General features: G+C 47.1%; 2 long non-coding RNA genes across 3 annotated transcripts; both read left to right on the forward strand.

The window, feature by feature from the left end:
* Window positions 1-7,366: 7,366 nt before the first annotated feature.
* LOC127697820 (uncharacterized) lies at window positions 7,367-13,023 on the forward strand. Of its 2 annotated transcripts, none has more exons than XR_007980535.1 (3): window positions 7,367-7,920; window positions 10,373-10,535; window positions 12,341-13,023. It is a non-coding gene; the product is annotated as an uncharacterized LOC127697820 (long non-coding RNA). The 2 variants fall into 2 exon arrangements; XR_007980536.1 differs by having other exon boundaries at window positions 12,344-13,023.
* Window positions 13,024-19,733: 6,710 nt separating this feature from the next.
* On the forward strand, window positions 19,734-23,465 carry LOC127697574 (uncharacterized). The gene is made up of 3 exons (XR_007980485.1): window positions 19,734-21,907; window positions 22,086-22,282; window positions 22,894-23,465. It is a non-coding gene; the product is annotated as an uncharacterized LOC127697574 (long non-coding RNA).
* Window positions 23,466-24,755: the final 1,290 nt, after the last annotated feature.

Raw genomic sequence — 24,755 nt, forward strand, 5'->3', positions numbered from 1 at the left:
CAGCCCTCAGCATCAGGAAAGACCGGTGTGTTAGACACCGACAGTGGGGGAGAAGCTTCGAAACAGTCACTGCAGAGAGTTAAAGAGAAACACAATGCCATAGCGTCATTGGCGTCAGGGCCCTCCAGAGTAGGTGACCATGGTCCTTTTCACCATGTCAGTCATCACTGATCAATGGGGAGCGGGGAGCGAGGAAAGGAAGAAGGACTGCTCCGGGGGTGGAGTTACTGCATAGATGGAGTTGTAGAAAATACAAACGGGAGTGGGGGTGGGGTGGGGTGTGCTTAAGGAATTGGCAGAGGTATCACAGTAACAGACCACCATGGAGTCTAAACTCAGCAAAGTGAGAGGAAGCAGAAATCCAACTGGGGAAAAAAAGCAATCTACAGATTGGTGGCTCCAACATGTCCAGAACATTCCAAGTTGTCCTTTGCACAGGTTGGGAGGAGAGACAACTTCAAGTGGACAGAGCGTTGGCTGATGATCAGGGAGCTCTTGGGCTCTGAGTTCATCGTCATTGTATGCTGACTTGCCAAGTATGCCAGCTAATTCTATGCCAACTTGACGCAGGCTAGAGTCTTCCAAGAGGAGAGAACCCCAGTAGGGAGAGTGCCTTCATAAGACTGGGCTGCAGGCAAGATGGAGAGTGTGTTCTTAATTCATGATTGAGGTCGAGGGCCCAGCCTGTTGTGAGTTGTTCCACCCCTGGGCTGGCGGTCCTTGGTTCTATTACAATGCAGTTTAGCAAGCCACAAGGAGTAAGCCATTAAGCAGCACCCCTCCATGGCCCATCAGGTCTTGCTTTCACAGGTCCCTGTTCTGTTTGAGTTCCTATCATTGCTTCCTTTAATGAAGGCCTACAGTGTGGACGTTTAAGCCAAATAAACCCTTCTCTCCCCAAATTTCTTCTGGTCATGGTGTTTCATCACAGCAATAGAAACCCTAACTAGGACACTAAGCCTCAGAGTTCCCTGTGATATATTCTCACCACAGAGCCTGTTAGCAAATCTAGCGACCAAGAGCCCAAGAAGGTATGACTGGGACTTCCTGAGGGGTGGCTAAATTCCCAGGCCTGCCACAGCACAAGTCTGTACCTGAGAGCCTGAGAAAACAAACCTAGCACCTGGAATCTCTGGTCTGTCTCTGTGGTCTAGTCACACAGACTGTTCTGTCAAATGCTAACCTTCCACACAAACCGGAAGATTTTTCTGTAGGAAAGAAAAACGTGCAGCCACACAGACTTTTGACTGCAGATGGCTCTCCAGAATATCAACCAGTGGCTTAGAAAGCCACTCTGGGGCATGTCCTGAAAATCTGACAGCACAGTCGTCTGAATGAATGGGCGAGACAGGACTTAACGCACCAGCACGGCCTTGGCCGGATGCCTGGCCCCCTACCCACCCTTCCCAGGTCTCTCCACTCTGCCACACACTGGTCTCTTGATTCCTGAGCTGCTTAGGTCAGAGCTTAATCAGCAGAAATGATGGAGGCTGCTCCTCTCAAAAGCAGATGTGGGGACCCGTGAATTCCTCAGGGCATCTCAACACTCTCGGTATTTATCCAAGAAAGATTCCAGGAGTGAGACCTGTGCCCACGCCCTGTCGCTCTTCCCTCTTTGGGGCACAGATTTGGGGGAAGAACAACCTAAAGTAAATTTTTAACAAGAAGGTCTTGCTTGAGCTTGGTGCCGCTTGACGAATGAAGTGAGTGGCCGACTGTGACTGCATTTGAGGGGAAACAGCCGCACTGCTCGCTGGTTTCTCCCCGACTGTTCTAGGGTCATTAGGGTGATCCAGCCGCCCTACCTGATATTTGAACTGGCTGAGCCTCTTCTCTTAAGGGATGGAAAACAAAAGCTGGTGTTGAAATGCAAACAGACAGCTCTGGGTTTCAGTCAGCCAGGCTGCAGAATGAAGCCCGGGCTGTCTGGATGAGCCTACAGAAATCTCACAAGATGTATTCCTTTGCCTGGGTTCCAGGCCTAAGGTAGGGAAGAAAAACAAAAGCAAAATGAACACAAAGACATCTCATCCTTGGAGCTTACTCAGTGCCAGCTGAATAGCGAATTGTTTCTTGGGCTCATCCCCTCCCCCCATCTTTTCTGCCTGAATAGATAATCCTTACAAAACGGCTATTCATTCTACTAGCGAAAATTTCCAAGAATTACGCGATACCGACCTTGGCACGAGTCATGGATGGGATGGAGATGGGCTTCTGTGTGCTGTGGCTGTGTGTGTTGGAACCCTGTTAATTTACAAATATCTCAGTATTATATGAAAAGAAGATTTACAAGGTTTAATTAAAACCTGTAAATAAATGTATAAAATAAAACATTTTTATAGCTTGCCTTTGGGCCAAACTCAGTTTTCTTCCTCTTCTTTCTCCTATTCTTCCTCTTCTCTCTCTTCTCCTTCTTCCTCTTCTTCTTGTTCCTCCTCCTCCTCTTCCTCCTTCTCCCCATCCTCTTCCTCCTCTAGCACTACCTTCTTTAAAAAGGCCTTTAGGGGCTAGAACTCAGTAAGAGTGCTTTTTTAGTGGGCTTGAAGCCCTGGGTTTGGTCCTTAGTACCTCACATTCTGGGTGTGATGGTCCTTGTATTTATTCCCAGTCCTCAGAAGTAGAGGCAGGGGCATCAGAAGTTTGAAGTCATCCTTGGCAATATAGCCAGTTTGAGGCCAGTTTGGGATGCATGAGATGCTGTCTAAAAATTAATAGATAAGAAAGTACCTACAGGAACTAGAGATGGAGCTGAGTTGATAGGCGTGAAGTTCTAGGTTCAACCCCCCCAGTAGTGCGTATAACAAACAGGCACCCAGGCAGAGCACCACATGCCTGAACTCACAGTCCTCTGGAAGAGGAAGCAGGGGGCAGATGAGAAGGTCAGGTCAGCCTTGGCTGCACAGTGAGTTCCAGGACAGCCAGAGCCATGTAGAAAGACTCAAAAAAAAAAAAAAAAAAAAAAAAAAAAAAAAAAAAAAGAAGTAATTTAAAAAAGAAAATTAAAGGACCCAATTATAACCAAAGATGGCTTTTTGTTGTATTTCCACGGGACCACATTAGTTGGTATTTAAACTATTTTTCCTTTCTTTTCTTTTCTTTTTTTTTCTCCCAAGAGACAGGGTTTCTCTTTGTAGCCTAATGCCCTGGAACTTGGTCTGTAGACTAGACTGGCCTCAAACTCACAGAGATTCACCTGTCTCTGCCTCCTTAGGAGTACGTCACTGCCACACTGCTTGTTTTGAGGTTAGGCCTGGATATGTAGCCCAGGCTAGCCTTAAATTCCCAGTGATCCTTCAGTTTTAGCCTTTCTAGTGTGTGTCACCATGGCTACCCAGCTAGGAACAAGTTTGGTTTTATAGGGGAATAAAATAAGGCCTGAGGCGACCTCGGAGAAGAATTCTGTCCTGGGTTTTTGTCAGGCAGATAAACTTCTACTTGGGTTTTCTCTGAGCCATCTTCATGGCCCTGTGGAAGTTGTTTAGCTCTTTTTCACATTTATTATTTTCTTTTTATTTGTTCAAGGTCTCGTGTATGGTGGGCTGGCCTGAAACTCGCTATATAGCTAAGGGTAGACTTGAACTCTTGATCCTCCTGTGTCTACTTCCTGAACACTGGGATTACAGGTACGGGCCACCTAACCTCCATATTTAGTTTTAAATTTAAAAAAAAAAAAAATAGAAATGTGGGACAATGAAAAAATGTGTTGTTTGCTTGTTTGTTTGTTCTGTTATTGGTGAGACAGTACCTCCGTATGTAACTCTGACTGTCCTGGAACTATAGACCAAACTGGCCTCGAATTCACAGAGATGTTCGCCACATCCTGGCTGTAACTGTGTTTTAAAGGCTGCGTTAAAGACATGCTCAGAAACCACGGCAGGTGTTTAAATTGAAGTTACTCAATTCTATCAGTAACCCAGCTGTTTTGACCAGCTTTTTTTTTTTTTTTTTTTAAGCCTCCATTTAATTTTAGGTGTTTATAAGCTCTTCAATTTGTTAATGGCAAGACATGCCATTCATGCCAGGGCCTACACTGTAACTTTATTCTGGTGGAATAATCTCTCAAATCCTTATATACACAGTCCTAACTGTTAGCTCTGTAAGGTCAGTAGAGGCTGAGCAGTCTTTGGCTGTCAGGGGCTCAGGTGTCCAAGATAACCTTAACTTGAACAAATGCACAAAAAGCAAATGCTTTAAACTCTCCTCTTTGATTTGAATTTCATAAGTCTGAACTGAGAGCCCTAAAAAAAATCATTAATCAACTTGCATTAATTATAGAAATTGTTAGGTTGCACCAACACAATTCAGCTGTGCATTTGCAAAGGGGACAGATGGAGGGAGAACGGGACTTTTAAAAGTCAGATTTAATTCTCTACTACCAGCTTGCAGGCTGTTTATTTCTGACTGCTGTTTTGAAGGGAAAAGCTTTGCAAACTGACATGTGCTCCCCGGAGGCCTCCAAAAATCACAGTTCTTTAAAAGAGAGGAGCTGGTGGGATTAGCCAGAGGCAGAAGGCCTTAGGAGCTGGACCCCCGGCCCAAGGTTCGGAGCTCCAATGTTGACTCTGCCTGAGTCACCCTGACCCAGGCACCTGGGTGCTCATGTTTCTGTCTAGAGAAGCGCTGAGACTGTTGACTCTTGGGGGGTTGCAGAACACATTATAAAAGCATAGGAAAGTGCTGTGCAAACATGTAAATCTTAGGAACTATTAGAGAGACGCAGCACTGTACTACTAATAAACTCCATTCTTTTGATAACGGGAATCTGATCAGCCTTATGAGAGCAGAGCGTTGGTCTCAGAGTAGAGGAAAGTTTACTTTGAACAGTGTAAATTTGGGTTTGTGCTACTGCTTTGTGCTAGATACTGAAAACCTTAGAAGAATGTGGCTAATTGATTAGTTGATATCAGACCTCCAGGCACTCTGGAAATCTGGATTAAAATTTGCACCAGACACGTGGCACATATGTAATGACCGCCTGACTTTTCAAGAGGGAGACTAATGTCTGATGAACTCTACACTGGGCCTGGGCTTCTCTGCATGCTATAAACAAGCCCAAGAGACAAAGTGAACTCTCAAGGCCTGTAAGGGATGGTGGTGTAACCCTAGGATTTGGGGCACAGAAGTAGGAGGATCTGGAGTGGAAGGCTGTTTTGGGTTTCACGGTAAAACCCTGTCTTAAGTAAAATCGGGGCTGGTGACCCAGCTCCGTGGCTGAGAGTACTGGCTGCTCTTCTGAAAGATCCTAGTTCAATTCCCAGCACCTACGTGATCATAGGAGCCATCTCTCCAGCCCTGTGCTGGATAGTCTTATGTCACCTTGACACACACTAAAATCATTTGAGAGGAGGGGGCCTCAGTTGAGAAAATGCCTCAATAAGATGGGGCACAGGCAAGCCTGTAGATCATTTTTTTTTAATTAGTGATTGAGGGGGAGGGCCCAGCCCACTGTGGGTGCTGCTGTCTCCAGGCTGGTGGCCCTGTGCTCTCTAACAGAGCAGGCTGAGCAAGCCTTGAGAGCAAGCCAGTAAGCAGCACCCCTCCACAGCCTCTGTTCCTGCCGCCAGGCTCCCGCCCTGTGTGAGTTCCTGCCCTCACTGCTTTTGATGATCAACTGTTGTATGAAACTGTTTGTGAAATAAACCCTTTCCTCCAGAGCTTGGTTTGGGTAATGGTGTTTTATCACAGCAATAGTAACCCTAACTAAAGCAAACCCACTCTCAAAATGAGATGAAAGGGAAGAAGGGAGGGAGCTAGGGATGGAGGGAGGGAGAGAGGAAGGAAGGAAGAAAGGAAGGGAGGAAGGAAGGAAGGAAGGAAGGAAGGAAGGAAAGAAAGAAAGAAAGAAAGAAAGAAAGAAAGAAAGAAAGAAAGAAAGAAAGAAAGAAAGATAGGAAAGAAAAGAAAAAAAGAAATTGAAATAACTATTTTCCCCTCAGTTTCTCATTGTTTCTCTCTCTCTCTCTCTCTCTCTCTCTGTGTGTGTGTGTGTGTGTGTGTGTGTGCTCTCTCTCTTGAGACAGGACTTCAAGTAGTTCAGCTGACCTTGAACTTCTGAACCTCCTGCATCTACTTCCCAAGGACTGGACTATACGCATGCACTGCCACACTTTAATGTTAATTAAGATTTACCCTGGGTCTCTATGTGTATGTGCATGTGTGCCCATGCACTATCGTTATGTGCTTCATAGTATAATATATGCTATTTATTAGTCCACTCGTCGGCAGACGTGTGATTACTTGCATTCTGCTACTGTGAGGAAAACTTGTGTTAGTTTCATATGTGTGCATTTGGACAGAAATCCATGTGGCTATTTAGATGAGGATCTGCTCATCCTGAATATGCATAATTTAACTTTTAAGAGTTATTCATAAGCCGAGCGGTGGTGGCGCACGCCTGTAATCCCAGCACTCTGGGAGGCAGAGGCAGGCGGATTTCTGAGTTCAAGGCCAGCGTGGTCTACAGAGTGAGTTCCAGGACAGCTAGGGCGACACAGAGAAACCCTATCTCGAAAAAAAAAATCCAAAAATCAAAACAAAACAAAACAAAAAAAAAAAAGAGCTATTGTTTCTTTGTTTGCTGTTGAGTATAGGTCTCTTGTGTTCTGAAACTCTGTAGACCAGGCTGGCCTCAGACTCAGAGAGAACCTGTGTCTGCCTCTGAGCGCCGCAAGGAGTCACGGAGAGCCCGGGCCATACCTGGCTGACATCCTCGGTTTCTAGCGTTTGAAACCAGTTCTCCAAAGAGTGCAGCTCTTTGGTAGACTTCTTAGCTTTGCCAGTTCCCGAGTAGCAAATGATTTCTCTTGGGCTGTTTTTGCCTTGTTCCCTCCCATCCTGTTTGGTGACTGGGCCAATACTGTCTGGGCCCAGGCCGGCTCAGTGCTGTCCTGGCTACACAGCCAGGAGCCTCCCTTTCTCTGAGCTTCTCTCTGTGATAGGCCCTGGGCGAGCGAGCGAGGGAGCGAGCACCCCTCTTCCACGGAGTCTCTCCGTGCCCAGCCGGACCAGGAGGGACCCGCTATTTTCTCCAACTCCGCTCTAACTTTTCGCCTCTGCAACTTGATCGTGTTCTTCTGCATCCCTTTATTGATTCAATAAATATTTATTGAGCCCTGAACTTCCGGCCAGGTGCTGGGAATGTAAGGGGGCAAACAGGAAAGACAATATCTCCGTGTTTATGGAGCTTACAGATTTTACCTGCAGGTGGAGATGGGTAGGAAAGATGCCTGTTTAAAAAAAAAAAAGCGAGACAGCTTTGCATAGTTTTAAGTATTTCAAAGTAAAAAATGTCATATATCGATGTGAACTGGGGGTTGTGGCAGTAGTGGCAGAGGGTGTGAGCAAGTCCAGGCGGGGACAGGAAAGGACTGGGCTCCCGGAAGGCCTTACAGGGATTCCGTCACTCCGGAGAGCCGCAGGGAACCGCTCCTTCCCACCACAAGTGTTTCTGAGCCCGAGCAAGTGCAGATGCCTCCCTCAGTGTGCTGAAGAACAGAGCGGCCCTTGTGGCTGGGTGGTCAGCCGCGGGAGAGGTGCCGGCGCCGGGGGCAAGCTCAGCCGGACTGCGGACTGCGGTCTGCGAGCCTTGCTGCTGTTCCTTTGTGCAGCCTGTTGTTCCTTTCGGGCTGTGAGGCGTCCTGTCCCTCTTCGTACCCCTGCGGGAGAGGGGCCTAGGTGGATCCGAGCGCTTGGCATAGCATTTTGCAAACTTTGGCGGTTCTTGGAGTCAGCTTGCTTTCATCTTACTGTTTTGTTTGTACCTCCCAAGGGACAACACTCCGATTGTCTGGAAAGAGGAAGGTCAGGGACAGAAAAGTAAAACCCAGGAGCAGCCTGTCCTGTCTGCCTGGGCTTCCAAGGAATGATTGTCTGTGAGTAAACTTGTCTGTGGAGCCCCTGAGCAAATTCTCCCAGTGGCAGGTAAGACAAATTGACTTAGACTAGTGAGGGCTTCTTCTCTCTCAGAATCCCAGTTTGTGGACTGTCACCTGACATGACCCCCATTGAATATGGGGATATTCAATGTTCTGCTCACCCGTAGCTTTGATTTTTTTTTAAAATTTTAATTTATGTGACTACACTATAGCTGTCTTTAGACACACCAGAATTACTGATGGTTTTGAGCCACCATGTGGTTGCTGGGAACTGAACTCAGGACCTCTGGAAGAGCAGCCAGTGCTCTTAACGGCTGAGCCATCTCTCCAGCCAGCCCCTCAGGTGGCTCTTTCAGGGCTGGTATCTATCAAGCCCAGAGCCTCAGTCACAGTCAGGAAGAACTCTCCCGCTGAGCTGTCCAGTCTAGGAATCCATGCTGTGTTGTCTACGATGGAGACTTTACCCCAGACAGACCAGCCAGCTCCTGAGGGTATTGCTGCATGCTAGAGGCTGAGACACTGTGGGGTGATACCTTCTCCCCAGGACAGCCTTTGAGTGGTGTATCTACAGATCAAAACAAACAAAACAAAACCAAAAGTGTCATCCATGACGTTCTTTGTCCCAAGTCACTGAATGAAGCTGGTATTTGTAACTCCATTTTGCCTAAATCTCTATGAAGAGCCCGCCCTGGAAGTAATGATACAGCACTGCTGTTCTGTCCAGATGCTACTCCTAGGTGGACTTGTTTGACCTACACATTTTTCACAAACGAGACTGACTATGATCTCAGGTTCTGTCTGTGCCTGGCCTGCCTGGGCTGAAGGCTCTTTCCCCAGCTTTGCTTCGGCGAGTTGCCCCGCAGCTGTAGTTGGATGGGGCATTTCTAAGGCCGGGATAACGATACTACCTGCCTCACTGGGTGGTGAGGATCAAACAGGGTACACACTTAAAAGGCTCACCTGAGCCTTGCACTTACGGAGTCCTCGGTTAAAGGTCTAATCTCCAGTGTCAGCTCAAATGTCGCCTGACCCCTAAGAGCTGGTGCGGGGTTCGATCCCCCTGGGTATTCTGCATCTCTCCTTCTCTCCTAGGTGTGGCCCAGCACTCAGTCTGCCGGATTTTATTGACTGGTTCTTTCCCCATGATGATGTGAACTCTCTGGATGGTCCGTTTATTCCGGTTTCTGGCCCCAAGGTCGCGCCTGGCATGCGATTGGCTTTGTTTAATGTCTCTCCGCTCCTGGCAACCTTGAGCTAGAACTTTCCTTCTGGACAAAGCGATCAGCCCTCCGCTTCCCCTGGATGTACCTCAGGGATTGGCGTTCCCTGTAATCTCCCGGGCTTCAGATGGGATCGTGACCAAGCCCTGGCTCTGACTTCTCCTCATCTGCATTTCTGTCTTTAGGAGCCATCCTAAGCTCAAGTCTGGGGGGGTTGGGGGGGGGGAGATGGGGGAGGGCAGCTCCTCCTCCTGTGCCCAAAAGCTGACTGGTGAAGTGGGCCCTCACCCAGCCTTCACCTACCCACTTAGAACCCCGAGAGCTAGCCTGTGGTCTCTGCCCGCCACCATGTTGTCAGACTGCCTGATCCTGCCGGAGGAGCCTGTCCACAGGAGCCGGCCTCATTTTGGCTGCACAGTGGCCCGGAGGGCAGATTCCTTCCATATAAAATAAACCAGGTGAAGTTTTGAAAAAGTTAGGGATTTGCCTAACTGCCCAGCAATCCACCTGCCTCCAAAGCTCCCAGAAGCAGGCCTTAGTTTGGTATTAGTCCCGGATCTGCCCACCCTCTGCCCTAGAGTAGCGTTATTTTTCTAAATCCACGTCCAGTCCTAAGGCCCTTCCTCTGCAGGACTGCAGGACGGCCATGCTTGGTTCCCTTGCAGTGCCTTGTAGAGCGCTGTGTTAGTTGGGTCTCCTCCCAGCCCACAGCCCCAGCTGCATATTAGCCTTGGAGTCTTTTGTTAGAAGACTGTTCACACGCTACCATGGACCCACAATGCCCTTCTCCCTGCTTCGTGGAATCTTTTTGGTCCTCCCACAGTCTGCTTGACGAGCCACATCCTCTGTGGCCGCCTTCAAAGAGGGCCCTAGACTGCCACTCCCACCAGGGTTCCTCTGAGCTATAATTCAAGCGAAGGGTTTCTGAATCTGAAGTGGAGATGAGAAGATCTAGCCGAGAGATGACAGGATACTTAATCAAGGAAATCCTAGAAAATGCCCCTTGCCCCTCCACTGCCCTGTGAAGCTTGGGCCAGACTTTCTAGAGTCTGGAGCCGTCTGCCCGCACGTGACTTGTTGTCCAGTGTGCACAGTGATTTGTTGACTGGATGAAGATGGTGAAGATTTTTCTGTTTGTGATAAAGTTGTTGTTTTTTAATTTAATTTATTATTTTTTCTTACTAAGACAAGGTCTTATGTATCTCAGGTTGGCGTTGAACTGGCATTGTAGCTGGGGAATAATCTTGAACTCCTGATCTTTCTGTCTCTGTCTCCCAGGTGCTGGGATTACAGGCACATGCCACCACGCCTGGCTTATTTAGTGCCTTTAAGCCACATCCTGGCTTATTTAGGATCTAACCCTGGGCCTCATGGATGCTAGATAAGCACCGCCTCCCCTGCCTCAAATGGCTTCTCCTAAAAGAAGGCCCAGAGTCAGCAGGTGGGCACCAGGCCTCCTCCTTCTGTTTTCCCTCCCAGACACTCTGGGTCCTTATCTCTGACTGGGATAACCAAAGCTTCTCCTAGGGGGTTGGCTGCTGAGAAGATTAGGAGTAAACCGAGTGAAGGAAGTTGTTAGCAAACTCGGTCTGGCCCAGGAGTCTATGTTACCAGCCCAGAAATATGTGCGGCTCGTAAGTAAAATAGGGATCTGGAAAGGCGAGGTCATAGTCTACAATAACCTGAAAGTTAGGATTTCACTGGGGATTCTTTGTTTCTGTTTTTAAATATTTTTAATTACATGGATATGTTTGTGTCTGTGCATTTGTGCACATGACTACAATGCTTGTAGAGGCTTACATTTATTATATTATATAGTATGTTATTAGCAGTCAGAAAAGGGTACCGGGAACTGAACTCACATCTCTCCAGGGACCCCCAGCCTGCATTTTTTTTAAAAGGTAGGATCTCCGTTGTGCACCCTGGTGGGCCTAAAATGTGCTGTGCTAACCTGTAACTCAAATATCTGCTTTCTTCTGCTTCTGGAGTGCTGAGATGAAAGGTTTAAGGCACTATGCCTGACCACTCCAGCCTGCCTTTAAAAAAAAAAATGTTTTTGAGCTGGGCATGGTGGCGCACACCTTTAATCACAGCACTTAGGGGACAGAGGCAGGTGGCTCTCTGTGAGCTAGGAGCTCACCTGGTCTATATGGTGAGTTCCAGGCCAGCCAAAAGGCTCCATAGTGAGACTATGTTTCAAAAAACAAAACCAAATACAGGGAGGGACCCTGACACACACACCAAACAACAACAAACAAACTTAAAAAGCAAAGTCAGGAGATCATGGTGCATGCTTTTACTCCCAGCACTCAGGAGGCAGAGGCAGGTGAGTCTGTGAGCTTAAGGCCAGCCTGTCCTACACAGTGAGTTCCAGGACAGCCAGGGATAGAGAGAAACCCTGTTTAAAAAAAAAATCAAGACTAGTTTTTACATTTGTCTGTTTTGTAGGTGTGTCTGTGTGGGGGAGGGGAGGCATGTGTAGATGTGACAGCTAGAGGACAAGTTATGGGAGTTTGTCCTCTCCTCCCTCAGGGACTGAACTGCCTTTCTCCAGGCACAGCACCTTTACCTAGTGATTTGTTCCACCAACCTTCATCGGGGTTTCTAAGAGTTAAGGCGATGGAGAATATTATTGATATTTATTCTAGTTTGCCAGGCCTGGAAAGGCTGGTGCATAGCCAGTCAAATCCTGCCCCACGTGTGCCGGAATCCCCTGGTGAGTATTTTAGATTGCAAGTCTCCACCCCAAAGCTCCTGAATCAGAATTAGGAATGATAAATGCACCCTTCCAAAAGCTGCCCCTGTGGCTTTGATAGTCAGGAAGGGCTGAGCACCGAGGGTCGGTCCACACGAGGCTCGAAGAGTGAGCACACCTTGCGGAGATCTTCTCAGCATTTTTGATAAAAAGCTCCCTCAGCACTTTCCCTGTGGTCTGTCAACCCCATACTGCTCAAACAATAGAGGAGTAAAAGAGCCGGCCACACCGGCTTTCCCACCTGCTTTGCAGCCGGGAGTATTTTTCTCAGGTCCTACTGTGGCAATTTAAATGCTAATAATGTAGTTAAGCACAGCCATTTTTTTAAAATATATATATATATATATATTAGCAATCAGAGAATGATGCTTATGAGGGCCTAATTCCTTCTAGATTTTTCTATGGTTAGAGAGTCACATATTAACTTCTTTGACCTTTCAAACTTAAAGAAAAAAAAAGAGAAAAAAATCTCATTTTTGTTATTTTCTCAGCAGATCTTGTAAAAGGAGAGGAAGGCCTCCCCCAACCCCCTGCTGAACCCGAGCTTTGCGATTTCAAAGTGCTGAGTCACCTAGTCTTCTCAGGGTCAGACACTGTCACCCAGGAAAAGTCCTGCAGAGCACCACAGCGGGAGCACCGAGCTGGTCTGTTGCTATTTGAATGACAAGACTGGAGCACCACAGCGGGAGCACCCAGCTGGTCTGTTGCTATTTGAATGACAAGACTGGAGAAGAGACAGTGCATATTTATGCGCTAACTTATTTTTACTCTTAAGCTGGTGTTTAAGAGACTTGTGACCACAGAAACCGGGGCCTTCTGGTTGGTAATTGTGTTGAACAGTGTTTTCTTCCCGTGGCTGGAGAAGACTCAGTAGTTAAGAATCAGATGCTCTTGCAGAACACCAAGGATCAATTCCTAGCACACACATGACAAGTGTAGATCCAGGTCCAGAGGGCCTGGTGTGAAGTCTTTTGGCACTAGGCATACATATGTGCACATGCTAACGTGCATGGGACACACCCTTGTACTGCTCCTATGAAATGAATATGAATGTCAGTGCGCTGCCTTATGGTGTTTACAGGGGAAGATACTCCATTATTATTATTTTAATCGTTTGATTCTCAACTTAGTTTTAAAAAACTAGTAAGGAAAAAAAATACAAGAATAAACTAGATCTTAAACCAGCTCAACTTTTAGAACGTCTGTTTGTGTATTTTGAACATGTCATTGAGTGTACCGGAAATCTTACTGCTGTATTAATGAGGGGAAGTGGTAAGTGGACAGCTGGGCAGGGAGGGAGGGAGGGCAGGAAGCTACCGGTTAGGATTCCGGGGAATGTGGAGAGTGTACAAACACAAGATTGAGCAATCTGGCCAGGTGGGGTAGCACATGCCTTTAATCCCAGCACCCGGAGGCAGAGGCAGGTGGATCTCTTGAGTTCCAGGACAGCGGGAGCTTCCCAGAGAAACCCTGACTCAAGAGAAAAGCAAAAACAAGAAAAGACTGAACAGTTTGTATTTAGAATGGCTCTACTGTTCTTATAACATAAAAGTGGTTTATTGTCCCACCCCCTGATCATCTGGGGTCCTCCAACAGGAAGCGGCTTGGTCTTTCCTTCCACAAGGTGGTAATTTTCTCTAGAACCGAAGTGCCAGCGCTTCCTTCTGAGTAGGAGTGGGAAGACCACGTCTCTCCAAGCTTGGGTTTACTGGGAACTGCAATCCTTGGACCAACCAGCGCCTGGAAGGATCAGAAGCGGCTACTGGCCAGCGGGCGCCTCCATCCCATGTGCCCGCGACTGGAGGGCGCTTTGTGTCTCGCTCCATCCTTTCCTGCGCTGTGAAGGAGGAACTGTGGTTTTCCTGGAGCAGCCGCGCCTTCCCACAGCACTCAGAGCTGATGAAGGGTAAGAATCTGAGAGCAGAGAGGGTGACCAGCACCCTGGTGACTAAGCCCTCTAGAGGCTGCCTCCACACTTATAAAAGTGACTAGTCACCAGCAAGTCATCTGAAGTGCAGGAAGAAAGTCACCAGATGAATGAATTCTTGCTTTCCCTGGTGAATGATGAAGGGGAAGGGAGTAGAGTGTGGTGAAAGAGAGGGCAGTAGGCTGCCAGTGACCTCTGAAAGATTTCCAATCTTTCCTGTAAGTGGTGGCTAAGGATAAAATGAAATGACCTAGATGCCTATCATGATCTTTTCTTAATTATATTGATGGATATAAGATTATTTGGCATTTAAAAAACAAAAATGGGGCCAGTAAGATGGCTCAGTGGGTAAGGACGCCCACTGCCAAGCCGGAGCACCTGAGTTCTGTCCGTGGAACCCACAGGTTCCTACAAGGTGTGTGCTAATGTTAGGGAACCACCCCACCCAGTCCCCTAAACTAACGTTTTCTATTTTTTTCTCTGCCTGTGACTAGATCTGGAAGGAGACAACAAGGACCTTCCTTAGGCAGGGCAAGGACCCAGAACTCCCCCAGAATGCAGCAGGGCGGCACAGCGCTACTGAGCTGTAATCCCAACCTGCAGAGTGAATTTTCAATTTCCACTTCCTGAAATGGTCATGGACGAATAACTCAGAGGCTGAGCACTGTGGGAGCGCCTTGTACAGGACTTGAGGTGCTCTGGGGTTTGGGTCACAGCTTGAAAGAAGCTGAGACGGGAACACATCTGAAGTGGCCTAGGAAGGCAGCCATGGGAAGACCCTGGTAGAGGAGACAAGGAACCCGTTCAAGACATTGCCTCTGGTGAAATTTAGGAAGGGCCTGGAAGTCTCTTAGCTGAGGCCAGTGACTGTGGCCCGAGAGGGGAGGGGTCAAGCTGGTTAGGGCGGAGTTTCCCGCCAGAAGCCAGGGCTTACAGGTGCTGGGTGAAGGCTCTACACTGTACTATCCCTCTGCCCCACCGTTAGTATCACTTTAGGAACTTTGCATTCTAAAAAAGTTATTAACATCTATTAGGGGTTGCAGAGATTGCTCAGTGGTTAAGGGCACCTGTCCCCACAGAGCTCCAGAGTTCAGTTACCGGGACCCACATGGCGGCTCATGGCTGGCCATCCGTAACTCCAGCTCCGGGCAATTCAATGCCCTCTTTGGGCACCAGGCATGCTCCTTTGGCATGTGCTCCTTTGGGCACAAAGTCATACACGCAAGCAAAGCAACACATACATACCTAACATAAACAACATTTATTTGTGTGTAAGTATGTATGTGCGTGCACATTTGTGCAACAGCCTGCTTGTGAGTTCAGAGGACAACCTGCAGAAGTCCATTTTGTCTTTCCACCTCTAAGCAGGGGAGGGTAAGAGAGGTGGACACAGGATGAAGAGAGTTCAAAACACTGCTCTGGGCATGGGGAGATGGCTCAGTAGATAAACGTCTTTGTTTCCTAAACATGGGGCCTGAGTTCGAATCCCTAGCATCCATGTAAAAAGCTGGCCGTAGCTGTGGCCCGGTAACCCCAGTGTGTGGAGGTGAGGGAGGGGAGGACAGATGGTGACGGTGTGGGTGGGCAGTTACTCATGGGCCATCCAGCCTGCACAATGGCAAGCTTCAGGCTCAGCTAGAGTAATGGTTCTCAGGGTTCCTAATGCTGCAACCCCCGTTAATGCAGTTCTTCACGTTGTGGTGACCCCCCCATCATAAAAATTATCTTCCTTGCTTCTTCATGATTGTAATTTTGCTACTGTTATGAATCATAATGCAAATCATTTTTTTGGAGAGAGAGGGTTGCCGGGTCGTCCCATTGGTTGAGAACCACTTGACTAGTGCCTCTGTCTGAAGAGAATAAAGTGTTAACATCCCAGGGCAGGACGCCTGACCCCCTCCTCTGGGCTCCGGAGGCCCATGTGGGTAACCCCACCCCTACAGCCATGTAGTTTTCTCTCTGACTGCTCCAATTACTGTGAGAAGCTCCGGGCATGGCGGCTCATGCCTATTTTAATATCTAAACCTGAGAGGCAGGGGCATTGCTGTGAATTCCAGGCCAGCTCATAGGCTACAGAGTGAAACCCTGTTTAATTTTTTTCCCAGAGACCAGGTTTGTCTTGTAGCCCTGGCTGCCCTGATACTCACTCTGTAGACCAGGCTGGTCTCAAACTCAGAGATTTACCTACCTCTGCCCCAAGCGGTGGGATCAAAGATGTTCGTTACCGCTAACACTGTTGAACCTTTAAAAGAGATGTCTTTATTGTTATTTTATGTTTGTGGGTGATTTTCCTGCATGGATGTCTGTGTATCTTAGTTCCTATGGAAGGTAGAAGAGGCTATCTGATTCCCTGGAACTAGAGTTATAGACAGCTGTATGGTTGTGAGCCACCATGTGGGTGCTGGAAATGGAATCCAGGACCTCTGGAAAAGCAGCCAGTGTTCGTAACTGCTGAGCCACCTCTCCACCCCTGAGACCCTACTTAAAACCATCTAGACTGAAACCATCATCCTCTCCTCACACCACCACCAAGAGCAAACAAGAACATGAGACATTGAAGAAACCCAGAGAAAAGGTGACGGCTCGCTCCAGGGCTCAGGACACTTAGGGCAGATTTGGACCTGCACATAGAACCAGCAGGTGTTGTGCCCTAGCCGTATGTAGAACTGAGAGGAAACAACAAGTTGAGCATCGACTCTAGTTCTGGCTTTTAAGCATTTGGTTTGTCAGGAGCGGCCAGAGTTCATGCCCACCTGTATCCACTCAGTATCCATGGAGACGGGGAGAGCTGATGTAAGGACACATGCTGGAAACCACCAGCGAATAAATATTTAAAGCCTGAGACAGCGATCCTAAAGGGAGCGCTTGCTGCTTGATAAGAGAGAGGTCAAAGGGCAGAACTCTGAAGCACACCAGTGCTCAAAGGTCTAGAAGAGGCCGGATCAGGGAGGCAAAGAATCCAACGGCCATTTTGGAGGTTTCCATCAGGCCGTCGATTGGGGAAAGAATTCTAGGTGAGGAAAAGAATGAACTTAAGGGCTGGAGCCCTGGCTGCTCTTCCAGAGGTCACGAGTTCAATTCCCAGCAACCACATGGTGGCTCACAACCATCTATAACTGGATATGATGCTGGTGTGCCAGCTGCGACGTGCTCATATAAATAAATAAATAAATAATAAATAATAAATAAATAAATGAATGAATAAATAAATAAATAACAAACTTAAGGATCCAGAGTGGCTTGGGAGGAGAGAGGGAGCTGGAGATGAGGAGGGGAATGGAGGCTGGAGATGAGGCTGCCTGGCAACTGAAAACTGAGAGTTCCTAGTGAGGCCTTTGCTTTGATGCTTTTGGCCTAGCTCCCCTGCAATGCCTGCCACAACTGTGTGTTGTTCAGTTAAGTATGTGACAGGCTTGTTGAGGTTTTCCGCTTACTGCCTGGTTTCGTATTATCTCAGCTTTTCCACATTATGTTTTAAGAAATCTGGGAGTATAGGGGGCTGGGGAGATGACTCTGAGTGGGGCTTGTCCCAAGAGCATGACGACCTGACATGTACATCAAGAGAGGCGCTTTGGTTTGCAATCCCTGTTTCCTGGATACAGAAGAATCTCTGGAAAGTCCTTGGCAGGCTAGCCTGGTGTACAAGAAGCAAGCAGAAACAGCAAAGAGATCCAGCTTCAAACAAGGTAGAAGGGGAAGGCTGATATCCAAGTTACCCTCTGACTGACACACACACACACACACACACACACACACACACACATGTAAATACATCGTGTATGTGCTGCCTCCATCTGCAAAGCCTCTTGCTGTGTGAACCTGGCGACCTGTGTTCAATCCTCAGAAACCACATAGGGAGGGGAGAAGCTCCTGAGGTTAGCTATCCTCTGCCTTCCACGTGCATACCATGTAGCACAAGCACCCCACACACACACTCACATCATGCACAAACACACAATAAAACCTTAACTTAAAAAAAAAAAGTATCACCAGGCACCGGTGGCGCACGCCTTTGATCCCATCACTTGGGAGGCAGAGGTAGGTGGATTTCTGAGTTCGAGGCCAGCCTGGTCTACAGAGTAAGTTCCAGGACAGCCAGGGCTACACAGAGAAACCTTGTTACAAGAAAGGAAGGAAGGAAGGAAGGAAGGAAGGAAGGAAGGAAGGAAGGAAGGAAGGAAAGAAGAAAGAAGAAAGAAAGAAAGAAAGAAAGAAAGAAAGAAAGAAAGAAAGAAAGAAAGAAAGAAAGGTGTTTAGATGGCACGCACTGTTATACCTAACTATAGAAAAGATTTGTGAGAAAATTATCCATAAAGTTTCATTAAAATTTAACCGATTATTAGTGTGTATATGGATATGTGGTGCTTGTGGGCGTGAGCCTGTACTTGTAGTGCTATACGCGCGTGGAAGTCCAAGGAGAGCCAACCTTCCCGAGTTGGTTTTCTCTTCCCTATCATATAGAGGCAGGGTCTCTGTTTCTCCCATGCTACGCACTCGCTGGACAATCCACCATCTGACTAGAAGTGCTGAGAGGGCCGGCGTGTGCTATGGCGTCTGGCGTTTTTTTTTTTTTTTTTTTTTTTTTTTTTTGGTTTTTTGGGTTTCGTTTTTTTTCGAGACAGGGTTTCTCTGTGTAGCCCTGGCTGTCCTGGCACTCACTCTGTAGACCAGGCTGGCCTCGAACTCAGAGATCCGCCTGCCTCTGCCTCCCAGAGTGCTGGGATTACAGGTTTGTGCCACCATTGCCTGGCCTGTCTGGCATTTTTATGAGGTTCCAGGAACGGAATTCTGGCCCTTGAGTTTACACATAAGTACTTTTACTGGCCAAATTATCTATCTGTCTGTCTGTCTATCATGTTTCTCTGTCTGTCTGTCTTTGGAGACAAAGTCTCCTGTAGCCCAACCTGGCTTGGAATTCTCTATGTAGCTACAAATGCCCTTGACCTTCTGAGTCTTTTCCACTTTCCTGGACTAGGATTGCAGGTGTGATAACTCATTTATGGGGTACTGGGGATCAATCTCAGGGTTTTATGCATGGCAAGCATCCACTTCAAATATAAATTATATATGTATATATACATATACATACATATAAACACACATGCATACATATACATTGCCTTAAAGGGCAGGTAGTGTGGTAACTCCAGGAAGTGGTATAAAGGATGTTGTTGGGCCGGGCGGTGGTGGCGCACGCCTGTAATCCCAGCACTCTGGGAGGCAGAGGCAGGCGGATCTCTGAGTTCGAGGCCAGCCTGGTCTACAGAGTGAGTTCCAGGACAGCCAGGGCTATGCAGAGAAACCCTGTCTCAAAAAAAAAAAAAAAAAAAAGGATGTTGTTGCTATGCTGACCATGATGTGAACATGTTTGTGGGTCAAAGGTGAAAATGCTGGCAGGGGAGGGAGGGTGAAGCGGGGAGGAATGTGCCTATTTCTGCAGTGTGCTCGGAATCCTGGCTGCAGAGCTGTGGCCAGTCTGTTCTAGCAAGCTGGGAATTTTACTCAGTGCTTCTGCAGGAATTTTACAGGAATGTCTCATTCAGGCAATGAGCCACTATTTTCTGACACACAGTTTCCAAAACTGCTTATTTCTACATAGCTCTTTTCTTTCTTTTTTTTTTTAGTGTGCAGATGTTTAAACCTCAGACAGTTTGGCTTGGGGGGGGGGGGGAGGCTGGGCCAACAACTCGCTCAACATTCTTTTGAGTCTGACAGGCTGGTGGATCACAGAGTGTGGCTCCTGAATCTCTTGGGTCGGACTGAAGAAGCACTTTTAAGGTAAACTATTTTTTTTCCTGCCGTTCATTCTTGAGGATGATGCCGGCGGTCACTCACCGGTCCACCTCAGATCTGAAGAGGGGCCGACAGGGGACGGTGGAGGAGTTGCCTCATTTCCAGCTGCTGCAGACTGGAGAAGGGCTTGGGTGTGTGCACAGCTGCGGGGCTCAGGTGTAGATGGTCCAGTGTGTGCTGGGAGTGCTTGTGCAGTAAGGAGGGTTCTTCCTCCACAGATGCCTCACTGTTCCCCCAGTTTGCTCCAGTTTATTTCTTTATTTTTACGATCTTATGAAATGCTGTTGACCAGAACTGGAGCAATAAGACGAGAAGAAAGGAAGTATTTGGAAATATTAAGAGATGCTGGGCTGAAACATCTTGCATTAGTCACTGCTGCCGTGGGAAGCCAACGACTGTGAAAGAATATCTTTTCACATTTCTTACATATTTAGAGACTCTGCCCTTTTCAAGATCCCATTGCGCACATCCATGGGGTTGTTAGGGAACCGGCTCTCTCCTCCAGATATCCCCAGTGCGTGCGGAAGTGTCTGGTTAAGTTTTTATGCTAATGCTTTGAGGGACCGGCTACAGTCTTCTGTAGCCAGGGATGCGGTTCCAGCTAGATGTGCTTGAAGGTCTTCTGCCATCCATGAGCCATTTTCCAAGATCATTTCCAAGATCACACCGAGATTTGGTGTGAGCCCTCCAAAACAAAGCAAGGCTTTACCTTCGAGTCTGTGTTCATATGTAATGCTGTTAGGCTGGGGCTTTCTTAACCTGCATGTTTTTCATACATAGATTCGGCCAACAAGGTTTAAAAATATAGTCAGACTCATATACTTAACATTTGTAGATTTTCTTCCTTGCTTTTAAAACCTGGGAATAATAACTATGTGGAGACTCTTGCGTTGTACGAGGTATTTTAAATTAACCAGCTATGTCAAAGTATACATATCCAGTGGGAAGCTGCAGGTTCAGGTTAAACACTGTGTCGTTTTATACAAAGGATTTGAGCTTCCATTAATCTGACTTCCTTGGGACTCCTGGAACCAACCCCAAACAGACACCCAGGAACAGCTGCAATGTATTAAGACCGTCCCTGTGACCAGAAAGATAAATGGGCCCAGTCCCTTTAAACAGCTGCCCTCGTCCAGGTTTCTGTGGGCCCTGTCTGTGGTTGAATTTTTGGGATCCTGAGGACTCAGGAGGGAAAAGGTTATGTTTTCCTCTAACCGCAGTGTGGTATAAACGTCTTTCACGAATGGCGACAAAGCTTAGGAATGCTAACTGTACCCACAACTGTCACCGGGAAGAGTCACACATTTTCAAATTATACTACAGGTGCTTTATCTGCTCTGTCCCCTCCAAAGCTCCGACATATATATTATACATAACAAATGCATCCGTTATAAAAAATCATATGTTTTGAAAGGCGTTTGTAATATAGAACTTATAAAAGGGGTGGAGTTTTTGACGGTTATGGAAGGGGCATAGGGATTACGGATTGTTGAGAAGCAGGCTCTGCATGTGGCCAGAGCGCTTTCCAGCACAGCCTGCTCTTATCCTCGGGGCTAAATTTGAGCACATTTGAGAATATTTTAGACCTGGAAGGAGGCTGGGCATGAAAATAACAACTGGGTCTAACCAAGCCTTTGAAACCACAGGCTGATGGGAGACTCTGCCTGTGAAGTGTTCCGAAAACACTCTGTGTCATCTGTTTTCCCGACACCCTTCTCACTTGGTAGATAAGGGACAAACTTATTTTCCATGTTGCAAAAATAGGAAATGAGGTATAGGGAGTCTGGGAGAATTATTACCCAAGATTGCAGTGAGTCAGAGGCTTTTTGAGCACCACAGAAGCCATGGCTCCCTGATCATGACCCCAGATTTGCTCTCTGCAGGCCTTGCGGTTTTAGAGAAAAATGTACTAATTTCACTTTCACTTTTGTTCCTGTTTGGTTGCGGTACAATCTTCAGTTTAGACAAAGAAATCATCATTTTCGTTTTTAAACCTCCTCCCATCCACCCCCCCCAACACACACACACATACATACACACACACACACACACACACACACACACACACACACACACACTACTGCCTTCCTTTTGAGACAAAGTCTTGCTATAACCCTGGTTGGTTAGCCTGGAACTCTCTGTATAAAGCAGACTGGACTTGAACTCACCGAGATCTTCATGCCTCCTGGGATTAGAGGCAAGTGTCAACATGCTGTGTCTTTGTTGTCATTGTTTGCTTGTTTTTGAGACAGGGCCTCCTGTAGGCCAAGCTGACTTCTGACTGGGAGATCCTGCACCGCTGACCCTCTGGCTTTGCCCTCCTAAGGACATAGTTACAGTAAGCCTGGTTTATGCATGCTGGGGACAGAACCCAGATCTCTCTCTCTCTCTCTTTCTCTCTCTCTCTCTGTCTTGTGTGTGTGTGTGTGTGTGTGTGTGTGTGTAATAACTCTACTAGCTACATGCAGACCCAAGTGAAGCAGGTTTTTTTCTCATTTTTTTTTCTTTCTTTTTAGGAATTTCTTCTTTGCGGGAAATATTGTTGATGATTCAGTTGAATCTAATTAATCTAATCAGTGCCTGTTTGGTGCAAGCCTCTTTTCTAGCCACTGAGAAGACACTGAATTGATTAACCCCAATGTTACTGTGGAGGAGGGGCTAAAGGACCAAAGTAAACTTAATTTTTCAAGCTCACGGGAGTTCTGAGGTCCTGGTAAGTTACTCACTTTCTGTCCAGGAAAAAAAAAAGGTGCTTCTATAAAGATACACATTACACATAGGTTTTACAAAGAGTTCAACCTGTTTAGGACCCATCCTAGTTGAGCTGCAGGATTAACTCAGGCAAAGTATTTTTGGCATGGAACAAAACCAGTAATTCCTTGAAGGAAACACAAAGCTGTTGTGGCCACAGGGTAGAAAGAGAGGTGGAGATTAGATCCAAGCAGGTCAGAGGACCTGGTGTCTGGCAGGTCAGCTAGTGTCCCTCCCTGGACGGAAGCCTGAGGACTCTGCTAGTATTGATCTCTGGGTGGTAATACTGTAGGCAGAGAGAAAAGTCAGGCCAGGGCGGGGCACGGCAGGGAGCATGATAAACAGGATCAGGCCTTTGCACCAGAGGCCGGTTTCTCTGGACATGGAGTTTAGGAAGAGGAATGAACAGAAACTATACTTTCTTAACCCAGAGAGCGGCAGGGTCCGGTGCTCGCACTATTGAAATGAGTAAGTGGTTTTCTAGAAAATTCTTCCAGGACGATATTCTGCAGTTCCATGTATCGACTGTTTTGGGTTTTTTTGTTTGTTTGTTTGTTTTGTTTTGTTTTTTAGATAGAAGCCTTCAGTTTGGTACCGTGTGATGATCAGTACCTTGTATCTGTCTTCCAGCTCGGACCCTCCAATCTCACTTTTAAATAAGTCACAAGAGCTTGCTAACTTCTCTTAGCGCTCCTTAGAAGCTTGTTTCTGGGGCTGGAGAGATGGCTCAGTGGTTAGGCGCACATACTGCCCTTGCAGAGGACCTCAGTTCAATTCTCAGGACCCATATGATGTGGCTGACAACTCCCTGGTCCTTCAGCTCCAGAAGGACCCAAAACCCTTGGCAACCATGAGCACCGCCTGCACTTACCTCCGTGCCCTCCCCCCACAGGTTAAAACATTACAAATTTAAAAAATTAAAATAATACTAAATTTTTGTTTGCTTGTTTTAAGGTTCATTTTTTTTAGTGTAGACACATGGTGGCAAAGTTACTGGGTCAACGCATATAAATTTAGAAGGCAGAGCAGATAGGCATCCGTGATTACTTGTGCCACTGAATTATTTGTGTTGTATATTATTTCCCTGCCAATAAACTCTATGATTGTCATGCCCTAAGCAACGGACACTTTTTATGCGACAGATCTCACATGGGAGGTTTACTGGGGACGGGGAACACAGAGGCTGGCTCTGGGTGAGGGTGGAGAGCAGAAGAGAACAGGAAGGGGGGCTGGGGGGCTGGCTTTTGTGTGTGTGTGTGTGTGTGTGTGGTTTTTCTGAGAAAGGGTTTCTCTGTGTAGCCCTGGCTGTCCTGGAACTCACTCTGTAGACCAGGCTGGCCTCCAACTCAGAAATCCGCCTGCCCCTGCCTCCCAAGTGCTGGGATTAAAGTCATGTGCCACCGCCGCCCAGTCTGGCTTCTTATAAGTGGTGTAGCGCATGTGCCAGAGGAGGATATGTGATACTGTGACAGTGGGAATGTGTCACATCTTGGCAGCTAGTGATGACATCTGCTGTTACTAGGTCCCTGGGGACAGGTGGTAGATACACCTGGTTACCAGCAGTGATCTCCTTATATATAGATCTTCTTATATATTGAAGCTCCCCTAGTGAACTAACTTACTTACTTTCTTTCTTTCTTTCTTTCTTTCTTTCTTTCTTTCTTTCTTTCTTTCTTTCTCTCTTTCTTCCTTTCTCTCTTTCTCTCTTTCTCTCTTTCTCTTTCTCTTTCTCTCTTTCTCTCTTTCTCTCCCTTCCTTCCTTCCTTCCTTCCTTCTTCCTTCCTTCCTTCCTTCCTTCCTTCCCTTCCTTCCTTCCTTCCTATTATTTATGTGTTTTGGTATCTTACACACATGTCAGATAACAGGAGGTACAGACAGTTGTGAGCCACTATTGTGGATGCTGGGAATTGAACATGGCTCCTCTGGAAGAGCGGTCAGCACTCTTGACTACTGAGCCATCTCTCAGGCCCTTTGGGAGCCTTTTCTTAAAAGTAAAATAGCATGCACTTGGGAGGCTAACACAGGAAGGAGGTCAGGGCTAGCTAGCTTGAACTATATAGCAAGACCCTGTCTCAACCCCTGCCTTTACACACAAGGTTCGTGGTGCTCAGTACCTGGGTTTTACATTATGAAATATAATTTTATGTGTGGGCCACAGCTTGTCACCTAATGATGAACATCTTCATTTTACAGGTTTGGGAGACTCAGAGAGGATGCCACTGTTCTGAAGGCACAGTCACAGGAGCTGTGACTGAGTGAGTGTACGGTTATAGGCCCAAGTGTATCTTCATCCTGTCTCTCTGCTGAGTCATATAAAGTACATTATCCTAGTACCCCCGTACGCACTTCTGCTCACAGTTGATTCTTTGCTAAACCTGTTCCTCCAGGGACTTACTTAGCTAGACAACCAGCTTTTCATTTTCCTCCTTATTTTC

Source organism: Apodemus sylvaticus, chromosome 12, assembly GCF_947179515.1.
Source record: "Apodemus sylvaticus chromosome 12, mApoSyl1.1, whole genome shotgun sequence".
In the NCBI taxonomy this organism is placed as follows: Eukaryota; Metazoa; Chordata; class Mammalia; order Rodentia; family Muridae; genus Apodemus; species Apodemus sylvaticus.